Source organism: Rhinatrema bivittatum, chromosome 5 (genome assembly GCF_901001135.1).
Source record: "Rhinatrema bivittatum chromosome 5, aRhiBiv1.1, whole genome shotgun sequence".
NCBI lineage: Eukaryota > Metazoa > Chordata > Amphibia > Gymnophiona > Rhinatrematidae > Rhinatrema > Rhinatrema bivittatum.
This window is the reverse complement of record NC_042619.1, coordinates 162234114-162256897: the sequence shown is the minus strand read 5'-3', so window position 1 is coordinate 162256897 and position 22784 is coordinate 162234114.

Genomic DNA, 22784 nt, shown 5'->3' with positions numbered 1-22784 from the left:
TGTGTATGAATGATTGTATGAGAGAGAGCATGTGAGAGTGAGAGCCTGTGTGTGTGTGTGTGTGTGTGTGTGTGTGTGTATGAGAGAGAGAGAGAAAGCATGTGAGAATGAGAACCTGACTGTGTGTTTGAGGGAAGAAGACAGATGGAGAGAAAAGAAATAGAAAAAAGACAATATAAAAGGAATTGGCAAAAAAATATAAGAAAAGGAAGGTGGAAAAAAAAGCCTGTGACCAACCAATTAGAAAACTAAGATCAGACAGCAAATGTAAAAAAAAATAAATTACTTTTTACCGATTGACACATGTAATCTTTGGGAATGTGCAAGAGTAGCACTTTCTCTATGCGGATCTCACAATGTACGAGATCAGCATGGAGGAACCGAAAGCCCACAGGGCCTGCACAGAGGAGGCAGCAGAATGGGCTTCAGTGCCAGTAGCAGCAATCAGCACCTCCCCAATAGCCACGCGGCTGCAGTGACAGTGGCAGCAGAGGAATGAGAGAGGCTCTGAGGTTGCTGGCAAAAGAAAGAGAGGGGGTCTCTGCCTTTAGTGTGTGCATGTGTATGAATGGGAGTCTTCCTGGGGGTGTATGTGTGTGAATGCATGGGTGCCTGCCTGAGGGTGTGTCTGTGTAGGAGAATGAATGGGTGTCTTCCTGGCATTTGCTCACAGCCAGGAGAGGTCATGAGAGGGAAAACGTCAGGTGGAGGAGAGAGGTGTGAAGTTTGGAAAACAAGGGGAAACAAGCCCGGTGCTCCCACTCATTCTGAACCTATGGTGAGTTGAGTCACATTCACATTATAAATGTCATAATTAAATGATAAGTATGCAGTAAAATCCAACCCCTTCCATACCCAACCCCCATATGACCAAAGCCCCGCCCTTGCCCCACCCCCACCCCACCCTGATGGGCCATGGAAAAATGGTCTTGCTTGAAGCTGGTCCCTGGTGTAAAAAAGGTTGGGGACCACTGAAATAGATGATGCCTGTGGATAAACAATCTGTATGATGTTTCAATATCCAGGTGAAATTCAATCTGGAAAAAAGTAAAGCTGATGTCTGAATCATTATATGGCAAACTGAACAAGAACCACATGCTTGATGTGAGTCTGTAGAGGTGGTTTGATATTGTGTTGATGAATCTGAATGGACCAATTGGTCTTTTAAATTGCTCCCACGGGTGTAGATAAATCTAGGGATATCATGAAATTCTTGATGCAATTGTAAAATATGCCAGTTATTACAGATGATGTTTTTCGTTTTCTGACTCATTGAAGAAAAGGGTAATACACAAGTGATAATATCGTTGGTGTCAACTGAACGTGGTAAAAATAACCATTCTTATGAGAGAATTTTGCTCTGGTGTATGCGTGTTTGATGCACCATTTTGGATAGCCTCACACTTGAAATTTTGCACTTAAAACTTTTGTTTGTTTTTTATAGTCTGTCAGAGTCGTGCACAAGCATCTTATTCTGAAAAATTGACTAACAGGAAGATTATTTTTTAAGGAACGTGGATGAGCGCTGGAAAAATGATGAAAGGTGTTATTGGACATGTGATACGTAGTCGTGATAAACCTTTCTGGTGTCTTAATTATGGTAATATCCAAAAAATGAATGGCACTTTGGACATTAGCAGTAAAATATAAATGAGTATTACATCCATTTAGCCAAGTGAGGAACTGAGAAAACGTTTCAGCTGTATCGGACCATAAAAGAAAAATATCATCTATATAGCGTGTCCACGCTAGTATGTGTTGAGAAAAGGGATTGTTGACATAGATCTATCGATCTTCAAAACGTGCCATATATAAATTCCAAAGGTTGGTGGCCATAGTGCCCCCATTGCTATTCCATAAATCTGTTGATAGAAGGAGCCTTCAAAAGCAAAACTTTTTTGGTCAAAACTATCTGTAGTAATGACTGAAGGAAAAATGATGGAATCCTCTGGGGGCGTGGGTGTGCTTCAAAAAATCACAGGCTATATTCATGGCCTCATCCTGCGGGATGTTGGTATACAGCACTTCTACATTGACGGTAACCATAGTCAATTTTGAGGTATCGTCTGTGATAGTTTCTAAAAACTGAATCATGGCTTGAGAGTCTCTTATATATGATTTTTGAATCTGTACATGAGGAGCCAAAAAATGGTCTACAAACTTAGACAAAGGTTCTAAAAGGGAACCTTTGCTTGAGACTATAGGTCTTCCAGGTGGTTGTGTCAGATGTTTGTGTATTTTTGGAAGAATATAAAAACCTGGAACTATGGGAGCTTTCTTCATTAGGAAAGCAGCCTCCTGAGAAGTAAGAAAACCCATCTCAATGCCTTCGTGTACTATTAATTCAATTTCATTAGATAGGGCTTCAGTGGGATCAGTCGAGAGAAGTTGATATAATTTATGATCATGAAGGAGCCGTTGTACCTCAGTTTTATTTTGACTACAATCCAGCAGCACAATTTTGCCCCCTTTATCCGTGAGCTTGATTATCAACTCATGATTTTGACGAAGGGTCTTCAAGGCAGCTACTTCAAGTCATGTCACATTTGAAAAGGACCGTATATTAGAAAAACTGGAGTGCAAGTCTTGCACAACTCTCTGATGGAAAGTAGAAACTACAGCATCTACCGGACCTGGGGAAGCCATGTTGATTTGTTTTTTAAGATAGATAAATCAGGTCCACTTGGTCGAGTTGTAAAAAAGTGTTTAATCTATAATTTCTGGATGAACTTGTATAGTGCCACTTCAAGTTTAAACAGATCTGCTTTAGATGAGGGTATGAAAGTGAGATCTTTTTCTAGAATGTTAATTTGAGTTGGGGTAAGTATGATGAGGACAGATTCAAAATCAAAGATTGTGTCGTGTTTGCGAATGAGTCTGACTGTTGTAATGTGACTCGTCCTGCCAACTGACCCCTCTCGTGCGAGGTGGGCATCGATTGCCTCAGCCCCAGACCTAAAAAACGATTATCTGAGCCTGTTTCCTTAGCGGGATGATTCAAAGTTGTCCTACTTAGGACCTCATCTCTGGAGGAGTCATCACTTCCTGAATCGAATGTGGTTTTATTGGATTTTGACTTAGCTTTGTCACTCATCCAGGGGTATACGTACCCCTGTGTATAATCATGCGTGCACCGGTGCGGGCATGTTATAAAATCTCATGTCCATGTGCGCACCTATTTTTTAAAAATATACTCCTAAATGTGCACACAGACATTGTTCATTATTGATTTTACAGTGTACTACATAATTGGTATAAGGTAAATGTGGCATACATGTATTTCACCTGCAATGTGTTTGTTCAAACCTGTCAGTAAAGACTTTCTGTGGTAAGAATATAATTCATATTCTATGTTCATTCTATCCTTGACATTTCTGCAGGAAAATGCCAGCTATGGATTCAATTTATGTCCAATGTGATGGTGATTTTAGAACTATGGTTTCTTGGATTTTGATGTGCAATATTTTCTGTAAGCACCAAGGGTTATCACTGTACATACAGTACATTAATTAGGAATTTTTAATATACATGATAATCTTAAATGGCTCAAAATTACAATAAGTCAAGATTTGGAAAGACATTACATTTAATTTATTTTTTGTCTGATATCCTTTAGTAGTGTCTACTGGTGGCATGCTTAAGAGAAAGCCTTTTCTCAAAAAAGAACTGACTTCAAAAAGAATGTGCCAGTGATTGATGTGCACTTTCTTAACTGCTTATGATGGTTATGGCTAGGAACAAAAGCAAAAATAGATTATCTTTTGAATGATCTTCATATAAAAGTTATTCTATTCATATCATTGTAGTACACTATAATATTAAATCTGGTACATCAGTCCTATTGAAATAACAGGTTTTGTTATTTTTTTTTTTTTTTACAATAGTGTTAAGGATTCAAATTTGGGATGAAAAGCCAAATGTCTTTTTCAGTTTAAAATAAAAGAAAAAAAGTAGTAGGATAAAAATTAACTGAGAGTACAATGTAAATTGTGAGTAATTACAACCTAGACACAATGTTCCAAGCAAACAGCTAAAAAACTATTATATTAGATTGAAAATAAATTGATATTATTTTCTTATATAAGGAACCTTTGTACTTACAAAAAGAAAAATAAGGAGCAGTCAATAGAAGAGGATGATGTCATGATTTCAATTTATAGGTTTTTCTGGGCAGAACTGCACAAGACAACATAGGGCGGTGGAGGGCAGGGAAAGAGTGTGATGCTGCTTTACACAGAAACTGCAAAATTATTCTGTTCCCGCCATTGGATATTTATGTGCCATCTGGCTATCTTCATACAATCTGAAAATGTATCTTACTTAAATTTGTACTGATCATTGTTTATTCTGAAAGAATGTTTAGCATTTAAGCAAGATATATCAGTAACCTTCACAAATACCTCCTACCCAAAATGTTGAAAAGCTAGACTCCATCAAAATCTTTTTCATAAGGTGGAATGAGGACGTCAGACTTTTAATTGCCTTAGCAGTATTCAATACTGGAAAGAAACTACAACAGAATTCCTTTGCCTCTAAGCTCCTTCTTGTGGCCATTGTTGGTACTGACTTACAGGCTATGGTATCCCTATCCCCCACTCATTTACTTCCTATATTGGAAGGATTCCCATATCTTTCACTTGCGGTCAAGAAATAGGCAGGGCCTTACCTTCTTCCACACTAAGAGAGGAGAAAAATAATTCTTTGTTCATCAAAGTCAGAGAAATTGCATTCTAATAGTCAAACCCCTTAGCATCATACGTGAATGCATATTCAGACCGATGCAATTCTGTGTGCTGGCTACAGCGCATGGCTCAGTCCTCAATTGGATGCATGTTTTAGTAGCCCCCCAATGCAAAACCAGGGTAGCGCGTCCAAATCGCTCATTCAATCATGCACGTAGGTACTAGTGCTCACCACATGCCATTGAAGCAGAGAGCAATGATGGAGTTGCATCAACAGCATAAAGGCTTATTGGTTAAGGGTAGTAACTGCCATACCAGCAAGTTACCTCCATGAACTCTTTTCTTCATTCCCATTCTCTAGCCTTTATGGCCTCCGTCTACTATACGCCTGGCTTCTGCACATGACCAGCTGAGATTTAAATAATCCTTTTCCTCCTGTAAGTAGGGGATAGACTGTAACAGAGATATTGTTTTTAAAACAATATAAGAGAAATGTTTTAATTACCTATGAAAAAATAAAAAGGAAAGAGAGACCATGTACTCAGGCATAAAAGGATAGGCAGCCATCATAGAATATGTGAGGAATCTTGGGAAAAAGAAATGCATCCTGTGGAGTTTCCATGAAAACCAAAGGACATCGCCTCCTATCCCATGACTTTTTAGTTTTCGTAGAAGCCTCTCATGAGGGACTTTGTCAAACACCTTCTGAAAATCCTAATACACTACATCTACCGGTTCACCTTTATCCACATGTTTATTAACCCCTTCAAAACAATGAAGCAGATTTGTTGGTCAAGACTTCCCTTGGGTAAATCCATGTTGACTGTGTTCCATTAAACAATGTCTTTCTATATGCTCTACGATTTTGATCTTGAGAATAGTTTTCACTATTTTTACCGGCACTAAAGTCAGGCTCACTGGTCTATAGTTACCAGGATCGCCCCTGGAGCCTTTTTTAAATATTGGGGTTACCTTGGCCACCCTCCAGTCTTCAGGTACAATGGATGATTTTAATGAAAGTTTACAAATTGTTACTAATATATCAGAAATTTCACTTTTTAGTTCCTTCAGTACCCTAGGATGCATACCATCCAGTCCAGGTGATTTGTTACTCTTTAGTTTGTCAGTCTGGTCTACTACATCTTCCAGGTTCACAGTGATTTTGTTCAGTTCGTTTGACTCATCACCCCTGAAAACCATCTCCGGAACTGGTAACTCCTCAACATCCTCATTAGTAAACACGGAAGCAAAGAATTCATTTAGTTTTTCTACAATGACCTTATCTTCCCTAAGAGCCCCTTTAACCCCTTGGTCATCTAATGGTCCAACCGACTCCCTCACAGGTTTCTTGCTTTGGATATATTTTTAAAAGTTGTTATTATGAGTTTTTGCCTCTATGGCCAACTTCATTTCTAATTGTTTCTTCGCCTGTCTTATCAATGTTTTACACTTAACTTGACAATGCTTATGTTTTATTCTATTTTCTGCAGATGGATCCTTCTTCCAGTTTTTGAAGGATTTTTTTTGGCTAAAATAGCCTCTTTCACCTCACCTTTTAACCATGACAGTAATCATTTTGCTTTCTTTCCACCTTTCTTTATGTGTGGAATACATATGGACTGCGCCTCTAGGATTGTATTTTTAAACAATGTCCAAGCCTGTTGAACACTTTTAACCTTTGCAGCTGTATCTTTCAGTTTTTTTCTATTTCCTCATTTTATCAAAGTTTCCCTTTTGAAAGTTTAGTGTTAGAGCTGCAGATTTACTTATTGCCCCCCTTCCAGATATTATTTTAAATTTGATCATGTTATGATCACTGCTGCCAAGTGGCCCCACTACCGTTACCTCTCTCACCAAATCCGTGAGGAAATTTGCACATTTGTGTGATGATACTGGACTAGAAAAATACTAACTAAATTATCTGTTAAAATGATTGACCAATAGAACTATTAGCTTTCTTTGGAATTAGATGCAGATGACTGGAGTAATATATGGAGCTCCATTGCTAAAACATCTATTTCCAACTATAGTAAAGATATGATTTCCAGTTTCTTCACAAAATGTACATCTTTCCTCTCTATTTTGCTATATTTAATCTTTCTAATCCTTTGTGTTGGAGGGGTTGTGGATTACCAGGATCATGCCTTCACATGTGGTGGGAATGTCCTGTAGTATGGGAATTTTGACTAGTAGGGGAGAGAGAGGTTCAGTCAATTACCAGGTTTTTTTTTTCAGTTTCAGGACAGTTATGTTTACTAGGTAGATGGTATACTATACTTCTTTCCAACAAAGCTAAGCACTTTCTCAGCTATTGCATGCTCCTCATTTAACTATTGCTTTTCATTGAAAGACCACACCTAGCATGGAACATGGAGGAATACTGTGGAGGAGACTGAAGTGATAGGATTACTTTTGTCTTCTAGGATACACCAGAGTATTACAATCAAGTTTGGATACCCTGCTGGAAATGGAAGCAACAGTTTTGTACATCTTAGTGGACTGAGTTCATTATGACACTGGAGTTTGTTATTGCCTTGGAAAGGAGTATACAGGAGAAAACTCCAAAATACCTGAAAGGATCAGATCCAGGGATCAGGTTCCCTGCTGTTTTACTTAAGGTTGACCACCTTAAGTAAAACAGCAGGGAACCTGATCCAGGCAGAGGTCTCTGAGAAGGTGGATATCTAGCCAGGCCCAAGAGGGAAGAGAAGGAAGCCTAGAAAAATAAAACACTGAGGTTGAGCTACATTTGCTGCAATAAAAATGTAATCCAGATAAATGTAATTGATTAGAAATACATTTTCCTATATTTTTTTGTGTATAATTGGTAAGGACTCCTCCCATCTAGTGGACTATAAATTTGAGGTATAGAAAATAATACCTGTAAATTTTTAGTTGATTTGATCTTTGATTTTTTGCAATTTGTATAATTTGTAAAAACTCTAATAAACTAAAAAGAAAAAAAAGAAAAAGAAAACACAACAGAACAGTAAGTTTTAATACTACTTTTGTGTTGTTGACCTGCAAAGAATAGACCTGATTTTTTTTTGTTTTGTTTTGTTTTCTTGTCACTATTAAAGAAGTTTATGTAAGATTTTTGCCAGAATCTGACCTCTGGTTACTCCATGACTGCTCATGGTCCCACATTTCTGACTTGTATTTGTTACTTCTAAGCTTGTCAACCAAAATCAAAGAAGGATATCACAAACTCCTAATCCTAAGATGTATAAAACCTTTCCTAAACTCGTTAGACTTCAGAACTGTTCTGCAACTAATAATTTTCTCAATCATAGACTACTGCAATTCCCTACTGATTAGCCTTCCGTACAACAGCAACAAACCTCTGCAGATTCTACAGAATTCAGCAGCTAGAATTCTAACTGGAAAAAAAAAGAACAATCACATCACCCCCATATTAACTTCATTACACTGGCTTCCTATTCAATCCCAAATTGAATATAAGATTTTGAACATTATACACAAATTAGTACACTCTGATCATCAAAAACAAACAGGTTTAAAAATTAGAGATGTGAATCGTGTACTCGATCGTCTTAACGATCAATTTCGGCTGGGAGGGGGAGGGAATCGTATTGTTGTCGTTTGGGTGTGTAAAGTATAATGAAAATCGTTAAAATCGTGAGCCGGCACACTAAAACCCCCTAAAACCCACCCCCGACCCTTTAAATTAAATCCCCCACCCTCCCGAACCCCCCCCCCAAATGCCTTAAATTACCTGGGGGTCCAGCGGCACACTAAAACACGGCACACTAAAACCCCCTAAAACCCACCCCGACCCTTTAAATTAAATCCCCCACCCTCCCGAACCCCCCCCCCAAATGCCTTAAATTACCTGGGGGTCCGTAGCAGCGGTCGGTACCTTAAATTACCTCCGTAGCCTTAAATTACCTCCGTAGCGGCGGTCCGTAGCTAAATCGGGGGAAGGGGGAGAGCAGGAAAACTGGCACACTAAATCGTGTAGTCTTCAGCCGGCGCCATTTTGCAAAATGGCCGCCGCAAAATGGCGGCGGCCATAGACCAAAACGATTCGACGCAGGAGGTCGTTCCGGACCCCCGCTGGACTTTTGGCAAGTCTTATGGGGGTCAGGAGGCCCCCCCAAGCTGGCCAAAAGTTCCTGGGGGTCCAGCGGGGGTCCGGGAGCAATCTCCTGCCGCAAATCATTTTCCGTATGGAAAATGGTGCCGGCCATACGCGTATGGCCGGCACCATTGTCCGTACGGAAAATGGCGCCGGCAGGAGATCGACTGCAGGAGGTCGTTCAGCGAGGGTTCCGGACCCTTTTGCAAAATGGCGCCGGCTGAAGACTACACGATTTAGTGTGCCAGTTTTCCTGCTCTCCCCCTTCCCCCGATTTAGCTACGGACCACCGCTACGGAGGTAATTTAAGGCTACGGAGGTAATTTAAGCTACGGACCCCCAGGTAATTTAAGGCATTGGGGGGGTTCGGGAGGGTGGGGGATTTAATTTAAAGGGTCGGGGTGGGTTTTAGGGGGTTTTAGTGTGCCGTGTTTTAGTGTGCCGCTGGACCCCCAGGTAATTTAAGGCATTTGGGGGGGTTCGGGAGGGTGGGAGATTTAATTTAAAGGGTCGGGGGTGGGTTTTAGGGTGTTTTAGTGTGCCGGTTTTCCTGCCCTCCCCCTTCCCCCGATTTACGATTTTTTTTTTTTATTTAAACTTTATCGATTTCATTACAAACATCTTCATGAAATAACAGGAAAATATGTTATACATTCAATATTCACATCATATAATATATAACCAGCTCTTTATACTTGCAAACATATCATATAATAGGGGGAAATTAAGGAAATAATATATATTTATTCATATATATCTTATAATCTAGGAATTCTTTTCTAGAAATGAGATCCTAGTACAAATTTCACCTAAGAGAGAAGGAGTGCTTTACTTTTATTGGACCTCATTCTCTGAACACACTGCTTGATTTTTATCTGACAAAAACACCTCTAGATGTGATGGGTCAGAAAAGGCAAATTTTTTACCCTGATATGTAATAAAACATAAACACGGAAATGTCAAAAAGAAAGTGGCTCCTGACGCCAACACTTGATCTTTTAATTTCAGGAAATGTTTCCTCTTTAATTGTGTGGCCCGAGCCACATCAGGGAAAATTTGTATCTTTTGACTACAAAAAGGCACATCTTTACAACCAAAAAACTTTTTGAATACTCCCTCCTTGTCCTGCTCTGTTATAAAGGAAATAAAAAGGGTAGCTCTTTTTTTAATTATGTCAAGGGATTCTTCCAAAAATGTAGATACCCCTATACTAGAAGGTGTTTGTGTACCCACATTTTCTTCCTCCTTTTTAATTCTTTTAAAGGGAAAATAAAATATTCTAGATACCTTTGGGATAGCTTTATCTTCATAAAGTAATATTTCTCTCAAGAATTTTTTAAACATCTCTTCCGGAGATAATAAATGTGTTAAAGGAAAATTTGTAATTCTTAGATTTTTTGATCTTAGCATATTTTCTATATGTTCAATTTCTTTATGCATGACTATGCTATCACGAATAAACACATTACCAGAATTCTGCATTAATTGTACCTTATTAGACAAAACATTAACATCTTTCTCACATTGAGTAATTTTCTTAGTATGTACTTCTATTAACTCCCTATTTGCATTAATTACTGTGGACAAGGAGTTATTCATCAAGACAACATTGTGATCAAGCCGTGATATCATTCGCCCTAAATCAGCCAATGTAAAATTATCCGGTATTGCTACCGGGTCCATACTACATTGTATATCAACTGGTAGCTTAACTTTAGATACTTCCAAAGATAAGGAAGGTCTTATATCTTCAGTCTTAGAGGTGTCAGGTTGTTGTAACCTTCCTGACTCCCCATAGACTGCTCCTACCAGATTGATTGCTGTCTCTCCTGATGTTTCTGGATTCGGTTGGGGTGGAGAAGAAGGTCCATCGCCAGGACTAAGGGAGACTAAGGACACAGCTCCCAAACTGTCCTCTTGTGGCTTTTCCACCAGTCGAATGACATGGTGGTCCATGGGGCCGGTGAGATCTTGTGGCACTGGTGAGGATGTAAAGATTTTTGCCTTCCTTTTCCTGCCCATGAATAGGAAACAGTTAATCACTCATAAAATGTAAAAGGTAGACACCGGACTCCGGACTAAGCCGGACCAAGCCGCGCGCCCCTTCGGAGCGTGCGGCTTAGGAGGCGCGCCAGCAGCAGTGGTGCGCCGCACTTCCGCTGTTCTTATCGTCGGTGGAGGGACGCCCTTGCTGACGTCACTCAGCCGCGCCCCCAGCACTTCCTGCCGGCAGATGATTCCACGGGGTCCTCGGCACCTGGTAGGACTCGGGGAGGGCAACGACCCCCTCCTTCACTCTCGCTCGCTTCCCCGGTGTATGCTCTCAGCACCGCTGTTCTTATCGTTGGTGGAGGGACGCCCTTGCTGACGTCACTCAGCCGTGCCCCCAGCACTTCCTGCCGGCAGATGATTCCACGGGGTCCTCGGCACCTGGTAGGACTCGAGGAGGGCAACGACCCCCTCCTTCACTCTCGCTCGCTTCCCCGGTGTATGCTCTCAGCACCGCTGTTCTTATCGTCGGTGGAGGGACGCCCTTGCTGACGTCACTCAGCCGCGCCCCCAGCACTTCCTGCCGGCAGATGATTCCACGGGGTCCTCGGCACCTGGTAGGACTCGGGGAGGGCAACGACCCCCTCCTTCACTCTCGCTCGCTTCCCCCCCGATTTACGATTTTTTGACGATAAATCGGGGGAATTGATATTGTATTGTGGCCCTAACGATTTTTGACAATTTAAAATATATCGGACGATATTTTAAATCGTCAAAAAACGATTCACATCCCTATTAAAAATCACTCCACAAAATACCCACAGGAACCTTTGATCAAATAACACATTTTGTCTAACAATTCCTCCCATCAGAGATGTTCACCTATCAAATACAAGAAATAGAGCATCCTCCATTGCCTGCCCAAAAAGATGGAACTCCATACCACCTGATTTGAGAACACAAACTAACATCAAAACATTCAAGAAAAATCTAAAAACTTTGCTTTTCCACATTCATGATCAGTTAAGTCAACAATCTTACTACAATCAATACCACCGACCAAACCCACGCAAGAAAGGAACAGAAACAACAACCGGCGTCAACCATAGTCATACCAATTTGAACTTATAAGAAACAACACTAAGTCTACCTCTAAGATGAATAAATCCCAATACCGTTACCATCCTCCTTTCCCTTTCTCTCCATTTCTTCCTTTCCCCCCTGACCTCTCCCCCTTCCCTCCATCCCTCCCACTGTTATTTTTGAGATGATCAACTATGTATAATTTATCTGTATTCTGTTTGAATCTTGTAAACCATTATGATGGCTAAACCGAATGATGGTATATAAAAATGTACAAATAAATAAATAAATAAATATTCCTCTTCATGTTTATTTTTAAAATTACACAGGTACAATTGCATAAACAGTTAAAAGAAAAAAAAACACCTCAAATTCTACAGATGGGAAGAGAAATCTGAGATTAGGTGGACAGCCTGACAGGTCCATACACTGGTCCATCTCAGACCTCCCTTAACATAAACACTCCTGTATAGTCCCTTCTTTGCACCCCCATCCCTAATACAAGCATCCAAAAATTCAACTAGTGCCAAATAGTGTAACACTACTCTTGTGATGTTTGTGATGTATTTACAATACAAAGTACAAAAAACAACAATTCTCAATATCTATTTACATTAAAACACAAATGAAGAGGTACAAAAGTTTTTTTATTATAAAACATACTCTATTAAATACTTACGTAGAGCTTTATTTGCAATGCGCTAAGAGGATATATGTTAAAATTACCTGATATCGATATTTCAGCTGTTGCCTGCTTCTGGAGTTTCTAACAAATTCTTTGCAACCAGAAAATAGTCAGGACTCAGTCTAGCCCTCTCACCAGCTCAGAAATGAAGGACAAATGCAAGATATATAGCTGAAGTATACCAATTCTAGAAGGTTACTAGCCCTAAACTAGTGTCTGCTGCCAAACTCTGTCACACAACGAGTGACAATCTGGTCATAATGAGATAACTATACCCTGTAACTCACCACCAGATATATCCTCAATCTGTAGTTATACTTGGTTGTACAGGTAACCAAGTACCCTGCAGAACAGTGCTATACTCCAGAATGTCCTAACACTCCATGGTGGTATCACTCATAGAACATTTATTCCCACAGAGCTTGCTAAAAAATTATAGGAATCTTGCCTTTAGGCCAATACCTGGTGAGAAGAGGAAGGCTGAATGATATGAATCCCACCATAAGGTCAAAAACTTGTTTGTCCTTGCTCACTGCCCACTACTTTGACCGTGCCACCTCTAACATCCAATTTCAAAATGTTCTGGAAAATATTCAAACATATATCTATTCCAGTTTCTTGCAGATGAATTCTATCAGGCTGAGGCTGATATAGTCAGCTGTGATCAGTTCATGGGATACTCCAGTGTACAATCCCCAATTAACCTCACCAGGTTCAACATTTCCCTATATATCCTTCTATATATCATATCCACAGCCTTAAGATCCCTTGAATCCGTCCATACTTCTCTTTGTATGATATGCAACAAATCAACAGAAGGTCTTTTTCATCATTTGAATGAGGTTCACAAATTTCTGATTACAAATATCCCTCCCAGATGAACTAAGAAGAAATTGGAAGCATAACGTAAACTAGCACAGAGGGACTACTGACTACAGAATGTTCATCTGCCAATGGTAAGTGGGACTTGTTGGGAAAGATCGCTTTACTTTATTACCTCATTAAGATTTATTAATCACCTAAAGCCGAAGCCACTAGGTGACATACATGCTACACATTCAGAATTCAAAAATGATATAGAACAATTAAAAAAAAAAAAAAACAAAACACTTTACACATTCATGGTTGCAAGGAGATATGTTATGTTTTCTAAAAAGAAACATAGAAATACAACAAGACAAAAATCAGATTAAAGTGTGTAAGCTAACTTAAAAAGAACAGTTATAAGTTGAGTTTTAAATGGCTTCAAAAGTTAAAATTGAAGTAGGCTCCAGCAATGCTCTTTCCCCTTGTCACACACTATTAAAAGTGAATTTTTAAAACTGGGTGCACATCAAAATCAGGAGACGGGAGCACATCTAGCATGTGCATGTGTCCACTCTGTATAAGCTGCCCACATTTGCACACAAGTACCGATGTGTGAATATCTTGCATCAGGGAAAAAAAGGAGCAGAATGTTGGTGGAGCATGGATGCTCTGGGTCGAGGCCAAGAGATAGGTTCGCAAGTAGCTACTTTTTTCTTTGATAGTTGCAGTATGTATTTCCCTGTCCCAAATGAGCTTACAGTCTAGGACCTATTTACTAAATTATTAACCCAATTCTATGTCTGTGGGGAAAAAGACATATTAAATAGGGTAAAATTTACTAGCCCTTTTTCCTCATAGATAGAGGATGAGAGAAAAGCCTTAGTAAAATAGGCCTTAAACTTGTACCACAGGCATTGAGGGTGAAGTTATTGCCATCAACTAGTATCAGTAAGATTTTAACTCTAGTTTTCATCCTGCTACTCTACTAGGCTACTTCTCCACTCCCATGCTTGCTCCCATTCCAAAGCCACTTCTTTTGGAAAAGAAGCAGAAAAAGCATGCACGAATAGCATCATTCACATAAAGGTGCATTTTAAAAGTGATGCGTGTGCAAAACATTGCAGATGCACTTACAAATAACACTTATACATGCCTGACTATTTTATAAACCTTACACATATGCATATAAGTACCTATGTGTGAATATATTTGATGACATAAAAAAGGGGTGGAATGGTGAGGATCAGGGGCATTCCGGGGTGAGTCAACATTACTATGCATAAATCCTGATTTTATAACCAACAATGTGTATAAAGCTATTACTTGCACATATTTACTTGTGCTCTTTATCAGATGTAAGTGAGAATAAAACTCTTTATAGTCAAAAACTGACTGGAAGAGGGATCTGGGTCTACTAAGACATTTAAAACCCCTTCTAAATCTCCCTGATTTTCACTTACAATCCCTTCTATTTTCTGGGATTGACAATTGTAATTCTCTTTTAATTGGCCTACCAGCCTACTACATTGATCCCCTTCCAATTATACAGAATTCTGCAGTAAACTTCTCACTGGAACTCCAGTTCACAGCCATATTATGCCTCAGTCTCTTAATTGGCTCCCAGTCTCATACCTCATTCAATATAAGCTTGTAATAATCATATAGACTAACTTTCATAATATGCAAACCCCATGGATTGCTGTTATATTAAAAATTCACACTACCATTAGGACTATGAGATCCTCCAGTCAGGGTCATTTAGATGTTCCCTCTCCAAGGATAACCTATCTTGATGTGCCAAGGGAACGTGCATTCCTCTCTGCCAGACCCCTCATCTGGAATACCCTCCCATAGGAATTAAGAACCCTATATGAAAGGAATTAAAAAAAAAACAAACAAACAATAAAAACACAACTCTCCCAGAAAGCCTTTTTGGAATCAGCCTAATAACACAACTTTATTCCATTCTCCCAGCTTCCACTGTAACTCGATCATGTTGATCATTTTATCATGTATAGTCACTTTTGTTTTATGTAATATTGTTCCTGTTGTTTTCACATATAATGTATGCTTTGCAGTACCCCATTCTGATTGTAGGAAGAGCAGGTAACAAATGTTTTAAAATAAATAAACATAAATAAAACTTGGGTAAACTAGGAGGAGTGCATGTTGAAAAACCAGAAGGTTCGGGATGACGTGGAGAGACACTGAGCAAAGGGGTGGACTAACTGGGAACTTTCTTCAAGTAAGCATGTTATAACATGTGCTCACTTGCTTATTTTCTTAAGGAAAATACATTAAAATGCTTCTTCATGTAACTGCTAAAAATATATGCACTAAGCATATTTTATATATTGTGTGTGCAATTGCACAGATGATATAAAATTCTAATGCTTATCTTCTTGCACCCATTATTGCGCCTCCTGGCCGCATTGGTGCCGCAACTGGGCCTGCTCACCTGGTGCAACCGTCCACCAGCTCCTCTCTCAGTCCCTGTGCTGCTCGGCCGCAGCCTCCAAGAGCGTCCCCAGGTCCATCAGGGCTTTTTCCCTCGCAGCGCTCCTCACGCCGGGGCTCGGCGTCTTTCTCGGTGTTGGCCCCACCCCCTAGCACGTGCGCGTGAAGCTCCTCTAACTTTAAAGAGCCAAGCGAGGAAACTAACAGGCAGTGTCCGATTCTGACATCACCAGAACCCGAAATATATAGAAGGGCTCAGCCCCTAGCCCAGTGCCTTGGCAATCAGGTCGTACACTCCGGTGTTCTCTAGTTTGCCTGTTCCAGTGTCTCCTGTTCCAGTGTCTCCTGTTCCAGTGTCTCCTGTCTCTTCGTCTCTCCTGGTAGTACACTTCGGACTGATCTCACGGTACTGAACTTTGCTTACTCTTGACCACGTCTGTCTGCCACCTGGAACCGACCTCTGCCTGTACACTGATCACTCCTGATCGCTGCCTGGAACTTGAACTTTGCCTGATCTGACTACATCCGGACTGACTACAGGTACTGACCCCTGCTTCAGCTGACCATTCTGAACTGATACTCTTGCCTTGATCTTCGCTATCCACTCAGACACGCTATTCTGGCCTCCTGTAACCTCTGGACATCCTTGCTTGGACATCGACCACGCACCCTTGTTTGTGGTGGGCACTCCCCTACGCTTCCTCTCTAGGAGATCCTGTGAGGCCTACTTAAGACCAGGCAGCCTGGGTACCCAAGGGCTCAACCTGCGGAAACCCCGGCTTGCTATTGGCGAAGCTCCAGCTAGCCTCTGGCTCCTCCTGTGCTCCACCTCCTGGTGGCAGGCACTCTCTGGGTCCGTCCAGAGGGCCATACCAATCCTGCACCAGGCCAAGGGTCCACCTCCAGTGCAACAGGTTGCCAAGGCCATGGACTCGGTGGAGTCTCCCACCTTGCAGGCCATCCCTGGCCTAGCTGCTCATGTCCAAGAACAACAGCGAACCATGGAAGCATTAGCTTCATCCATGGAGAGATTATGGTCTCAATTAGAGGATTCTGTTAGGGGTTTTGCTCATACCCTGGTCCCGCAGGCATCATTGGCCCTCCCAGCTCCACCCCATTTCAATGGGGATCCGCGTCTGTCGAGGCTTCATCAACTAATGTTTTATGCAATTTGCACTACAACCTTCGCTGTTCCCAAGTGAGACCACCAAGATCACCTTCATCCTCTCACGCCTTGAAGGGAAGGCCCTGGCATGGGCCTCCCCACTTTGGGAACATTCTGATGAAATCCTCCACCATCTCTCCCACTTCATTTCCATTTTCAAGCGGACCTTCGAGGATCCCGGCTGACAGGTGGTTGCGGGTCACCAGCTTCTCCACCTCCATCAAGGCTCGTATTTGCTCACGGTAGAATTCAGGACACTAGCCACAGAACTGGGGTAGCAAGAGGACTACCTATGGGCAGTCTATCTGGAGTGCTTGTCTCCTACCCTCAAGGATGTGCTGGCTGCTCGTGAGATTCCCACATCTCTCAAAGACATAATTTCAGTGGTTGGCAAGACTGACCATCGCCTACGACAGCAACACCAGGAGGTAAAGGTCCTCTGGCCTCCTGCCTTATGCCCAACTCGTGCTGCTAGCCCCCAGTTGAAGGCCTTACCAGCACCTCCTGTATCACCAGAGGAACAGATGCAGGTTAATTGCGGACGCTTGTCCCCTGAAGTGCGCCTCCGACATAAGAAACAAGGCCTATGTCTTTATTGTGGTGGTTCCAGACACCTCCTGCAATCCTGCCCCGTAAGGCTGGGAAACTGCAAAGCCTGAGCCTGGCGGGGGTCCCGAGCATGGTCGCTACTGTTACTGGCCCCCAATTATTGCTTCCTTTTCCCTTCCTAGGGAGTCAAGTTCCTTTGCCACTACCGCACTCGTGGACACTGGAGCAAGTGACAATTTTATTCTGGATGATATTGTCACACTACTCCAGATCCCACTTCAACCTCTGGAAGTACCTCTCCACATCGCATCTATCCAGGGGGAGCACCTCCCCAGATGCATTACCCATCGCACCATGGCCTTCTTCTTCACAGTGGGAACCCTCCATGAAGAGGAAATTTCTCTGTTCTTCTTGAAGCGTTCCATGCATCCGGTAATCCTAGGACTTCCTTTGTTCCAGGTACACGCACCCCACCTCGACTAGCAATCCCTGAAGTTAATTCAGTGGGGACCCCAGTGCCAGAACCACTGTCTGCGACAGGTGTCCCCAGAGGTTACCAGTCTGAACTCTACAACCCTTACTGGGCTACCTGCTCCATATGCCGACTTCAAAGATGTGTTCTCCAAACAAAATGCTGACATCCTGCCTCCACTCCGAGAGCTCCAAACAAAATGCTCCACTCCGAGAGTTCCAAACAAAATGCTGACATCCTGCCTCCACTCCGAGAGCTCCAAACAAAATGCTCCACTCTGAGAGTTCCAAACAAAATGCTGACATCCTGCCTCCACTCCGAGAGCTCCACTCTGGTAGGAGCTTAATTGTCCCATTGAGCTCCTACCATATACCACACCTCCCAAGGGCAGAACCTACCTGCTCTCACTTCCGGAAACCCAAGCAATGTCAGAGTATATTAAGGAGAATCTGAATAAAGGATTCATAAGACCTTCTGATTCCCCGGCAGGAGCCGGATTCTTCCTCGTGAAGAAAAAAGATTGTAGTTTACGACCTTGCATAGGCTACCGTGGGCTAAATTCCATAACTCACAAGGATCATTACCCTTTGCAACTCATTAGTGAACTATTTGATCGCCTACAAGGAGCCCAGATGTTTACAAAGTTAGATCTCTGAGGGGCATACAATCTTGTTAGAATCCAACCCGGGGACATCTGGAAGACTGCCTTCTATATGAGGGACAGCCACTACGAATATGTAGTAATGCCTTTCGGACTTTGTAATGCTCCTGTGGTCTTTCAGCGTTTGATGAATGAGATCGTCCGGGATTTACTATACTCATTTGTCATGGTATATCTCAATGATATACTGATCTTTTCCAAAGACCTGAAGTCCCACCGCTCAGATGTCCAAACAGTCCTCCAATGCCTCAGAGACAATCACCTCTACGCAAAATTAGAGAGGTGTATTTTTGAACAGACCCACCTTCCTTTCCTGGGCTACATCATGTCCAATAATGGTTTCACCATGGATCCTGAGAAACTCCAAGATATTTGAGATTGGCCCCAGCCAGAAGGCCTCCGCGCCTTACAAAGATTCCTCGTATTCACAAATTATTACAGAAACTTCATCACTAACAACTCCACACTAGCTGCTCCGCTCACAGCATGACTAGGAAAGGAAGTAACCTTCAAGTTTGGTGCCCCAAGACTCAATCTGCTTTCCACACCTTGAAAGAGGCCTTCTGCACTGGTCCATGTCTGCGTCATCCAGACTTTTTTTTTTCAATTCTTTATTTATAGTGTTTTTTTACAAACAAATACAAGGAATACACCTTGACGGAAATAACAGAAAAATTTAACAAAAGGAAAAATTCAAACCATCATATATATATATTCATATACAATGGATTATTTCACAGCATCATTTGTTTTTACAGAGGAAATGTGAGGGGGGGAGGAGAAACAGAAATACAGAGAAGTACCAAGGAAACTCAAACATTTTACTAAACAGGCTTAAAGCTCTCTTTCATTTTAACCTCGAGCAAATCAACTTATAGCCCCCCATCAAGAAACCTTCTCAGTTGATCTGGCATGAAAAAGACATATACATTTCCAGAATATTTTATGATACATCTACAAGGAAAACGGAGGGTGAAGCTAGCCCCTTTAGCCGAAACCTCGGGGCGCATAGCTAAAAACGCCCTCCTTCGCTGTTGAGTAGGACGCGATAGGTCTGGATAGACCCTCACCGTCCCCTCCCATGAACATATTATTAATATTTTGGAAGAATGCCTTCATCAGGAAACTTTTTTCTGGTTCTGTGTAAAATTGAACAAATAGGGTGAGCCTTTCTGTAACTTCCATCTCAGAGTTCTCCAAGTATTGTGTTAAATTATTGGATTCATCCCTCTCTCCTCCCGAGGAACTCTGTAAACTACTTCTAAGAAAGAAGAGTTTTTTCACAGTCGGCACCTTCGCAACTTCAATCTTGAGGGATTCCACAGCAAATCGTTTGAAAGTCACCAGAACTGGTTCACCTAACACTTTAGGGAAATTGACCAACCTTACATTTGTACAACGCAAATAATTTTCAACAGACTCCAGCCTTCTTTGAGATATTATACAATCCTTCACTAAGGAGGAGTTAAGTGACTGTGTCTGATTTACCTTAGTTGTTAAATCTTGAATATTGATAGTATGGTCCTGAATCATTTGTAAATGCTCTTTTTCCACAGAATCCATTTTATTTTCAATTTTGCCCAACTGCTGAGATTGAATCTTCTGGGTACGGGCCATGGTAGCCATAAGATCCCATATGGCTTCCAGCGTTATTTCTGCAGGTTTTTCATACTCCAGGGGTCCCAATCCTCCTACCTCCCCCTGCAGTTGTTCTCTCGATGTTCCCGGAGGATCGTTGCTCTCACTCACCAGACTCCTCACAGGCAACTCACATACCTCCGTCAGGGGGGGGGAGGGTAGGCCCAGCTCCACTCTGAGCAAAGGATCCCTCGCGCTGTTCTCCCACAGCCAGCATAGCATCTGAGAGTACGGCTCCATTGCTTAGACGGAGGGGAGAGCTAGTCAGCAGTCCTCGGGGTTCTGGTGGGCTCAATGATATTTCGCCAGGCGATAAAGCCGCTTCCCTCGGCTCTACCGCAGCAGCGTTCGAGATTCCCACAACAGGAGAGACCAGCGCGAACTCGGTGATATACCTCTGCCCCGCCGGGCTAGGTAGGCTTGAGGGATAAACCCTTACCTTACCCTTGCGCTTATGAGGCATTTCAGGTAATTTTTTTTTCTTTTCAAGTAAATAATAAGGGAAAAAAGAAGCAGTTGGCAGGGCAGACCGGTTCAGCGTCTGCAAGCCGCGGCCATCGTCATCCAGACTTTTGTCGTCGAAGTTGATGCTTCTACTATAGGAGCAGGGGTGTTCCTGAGCCAATATTCCTCCAAGGGGATTTTCGTACCCTGCTCCTTCTACTTGCACAAGTTTTCTGCCACGGAGCAAACCTATACCATTGGGGACTGTGAACTCTTAGCTGTGAAATTGGCCCTTCAAGAATGGTACCTCTGGCTAAAAGGAGCACAGCACAAGTTTATGATATTCACAGACCACAAGAACCTCGAACATTTAAAGGAAGCCCAATTACTGAATCCCAGACAGGCCCACTGGGCACTGTTCTTTGAACGTTTCAGCTTTGAACTCCGATACCGTCCTGTAGCAAAGAACCTCCGTGTGGATGTGTTGTTATTTAGGAGAGTTGTGGGTAGATCTTTGGATCAGTGGCAGATGACCACACCCCCGGGGGAAGATCCCGAGAGGGACCACTGGTCAGGCTCCGAGTTAGGAGACAGACACACACCAGTTCTTTCATTAGACAGTATACTGAACCACCAGAGGTGGCAGTAGTAATCTGGAATGCCCGGCTGGGCTGTAATCCCTCAGATACTGGAACAGTGATCCCTGGAGGCTGAGCTGTAGAGAAACTGAAAAATAGTGAGTAGGCAGGGTATGCAGAGTTCATGTACTGAACCTGATGGTAACACTCACACAATGTCTCATGGAAGCCAGGAGCTGGAATGTATAGGTCCTCGGGGAGCGAGTACCTGGTTCCAGGGAAAGCTCTGAGACAGCGATGGTAACTCACTGATGTAGTTGGCAGTGATGACTTCCAGGCAGAAGAGAATATGGAGCAAGTCTGGGAACAAGGGCTCTCGAGGAGCGAGTACCGGTTCCAGACAGTCACCTGAAAAACAAAGGAGAGAGCGAGGCCCCCGAGGAGAGGGTACCCCTGGTAAGTCCGAGGAGGCAGAGTAGATTAGGTAGAGTAACCCAAACCCTTGCTAACTCAATCTGTTAGCAAATTCTAAGACCTTATATATCCGTCACGGGTGACGTCATCTCAGGGGAACGCCCCTGAGGTTCACGCTATCACCAGTACTTCAGTCGGGGCTGCGCCACACGCGCATCCCTAGGCCTCCAAGAAACATGGCGGCTTGCAGTGTCTAGCCGGTCCAGGGACGCCAGAGGACTTCGGCAGAAGGACGCCGCGGCAGCCAATCTTCCGGCGGTCGAAGAGAAAGTCGCCAAAGAGGTAAGGAGGGCAGAGAGAAGGCATCAAGAACCGACAGACACAACAGTACCCCCCTTCAATGGGTGATTTCCTCTTCAGGTACAAGGCTTAGGTTTTGAAGGACGCTCAAGGTGGAACTGACAAAGCATCTCTTTGTCCAGGATATTGGTCTAAGGCTCCCAAGAGTTTTCTTCAGGGCCTAAACCTTCCCATTTAGAAGGTATTCAAATGTCTTTCCTCTTTTACGAACGTCCAGGACTTCTTCGACTTTGTATTCTAAGTCGTCTTCTGCATTGATGACAAGTAGATCTTGAGTTTTGGAAGAAAATTTGCTGAGTATGTTGTAGATTTCAGCAGCGATGGATGCTGCTGGGGACGTCACTGAGATCTTCAGTGGAAGTGGCAAAGTTGGGGAACGTCCAAAGCCCACTTCAAGTTGTAACACAATAGTGGATCTTCCAACTTGATAAGAGGAATCCTCAGGTCTTCCACTAGACATCTGAGAATGAAGTTGCCTCTTGCCCCTGAGTCCACTAGGGCAGGAGTCTGAACCGTGATTGGTCCGTAGGTCAAAGAGACTGGTAGAGAGAGTGGAGGAGATGTTGCGGTATGGCCTAAGAACAATCCTCCTGCAGGACTTAGGCCCATCCATTTTCCGGACAAATGGAGCATGAGGAGACATTATGGCCAGGCTGACCACAGTACATGCAAAGGTTGTGCTTCTTCTGAAATCTTCTCTC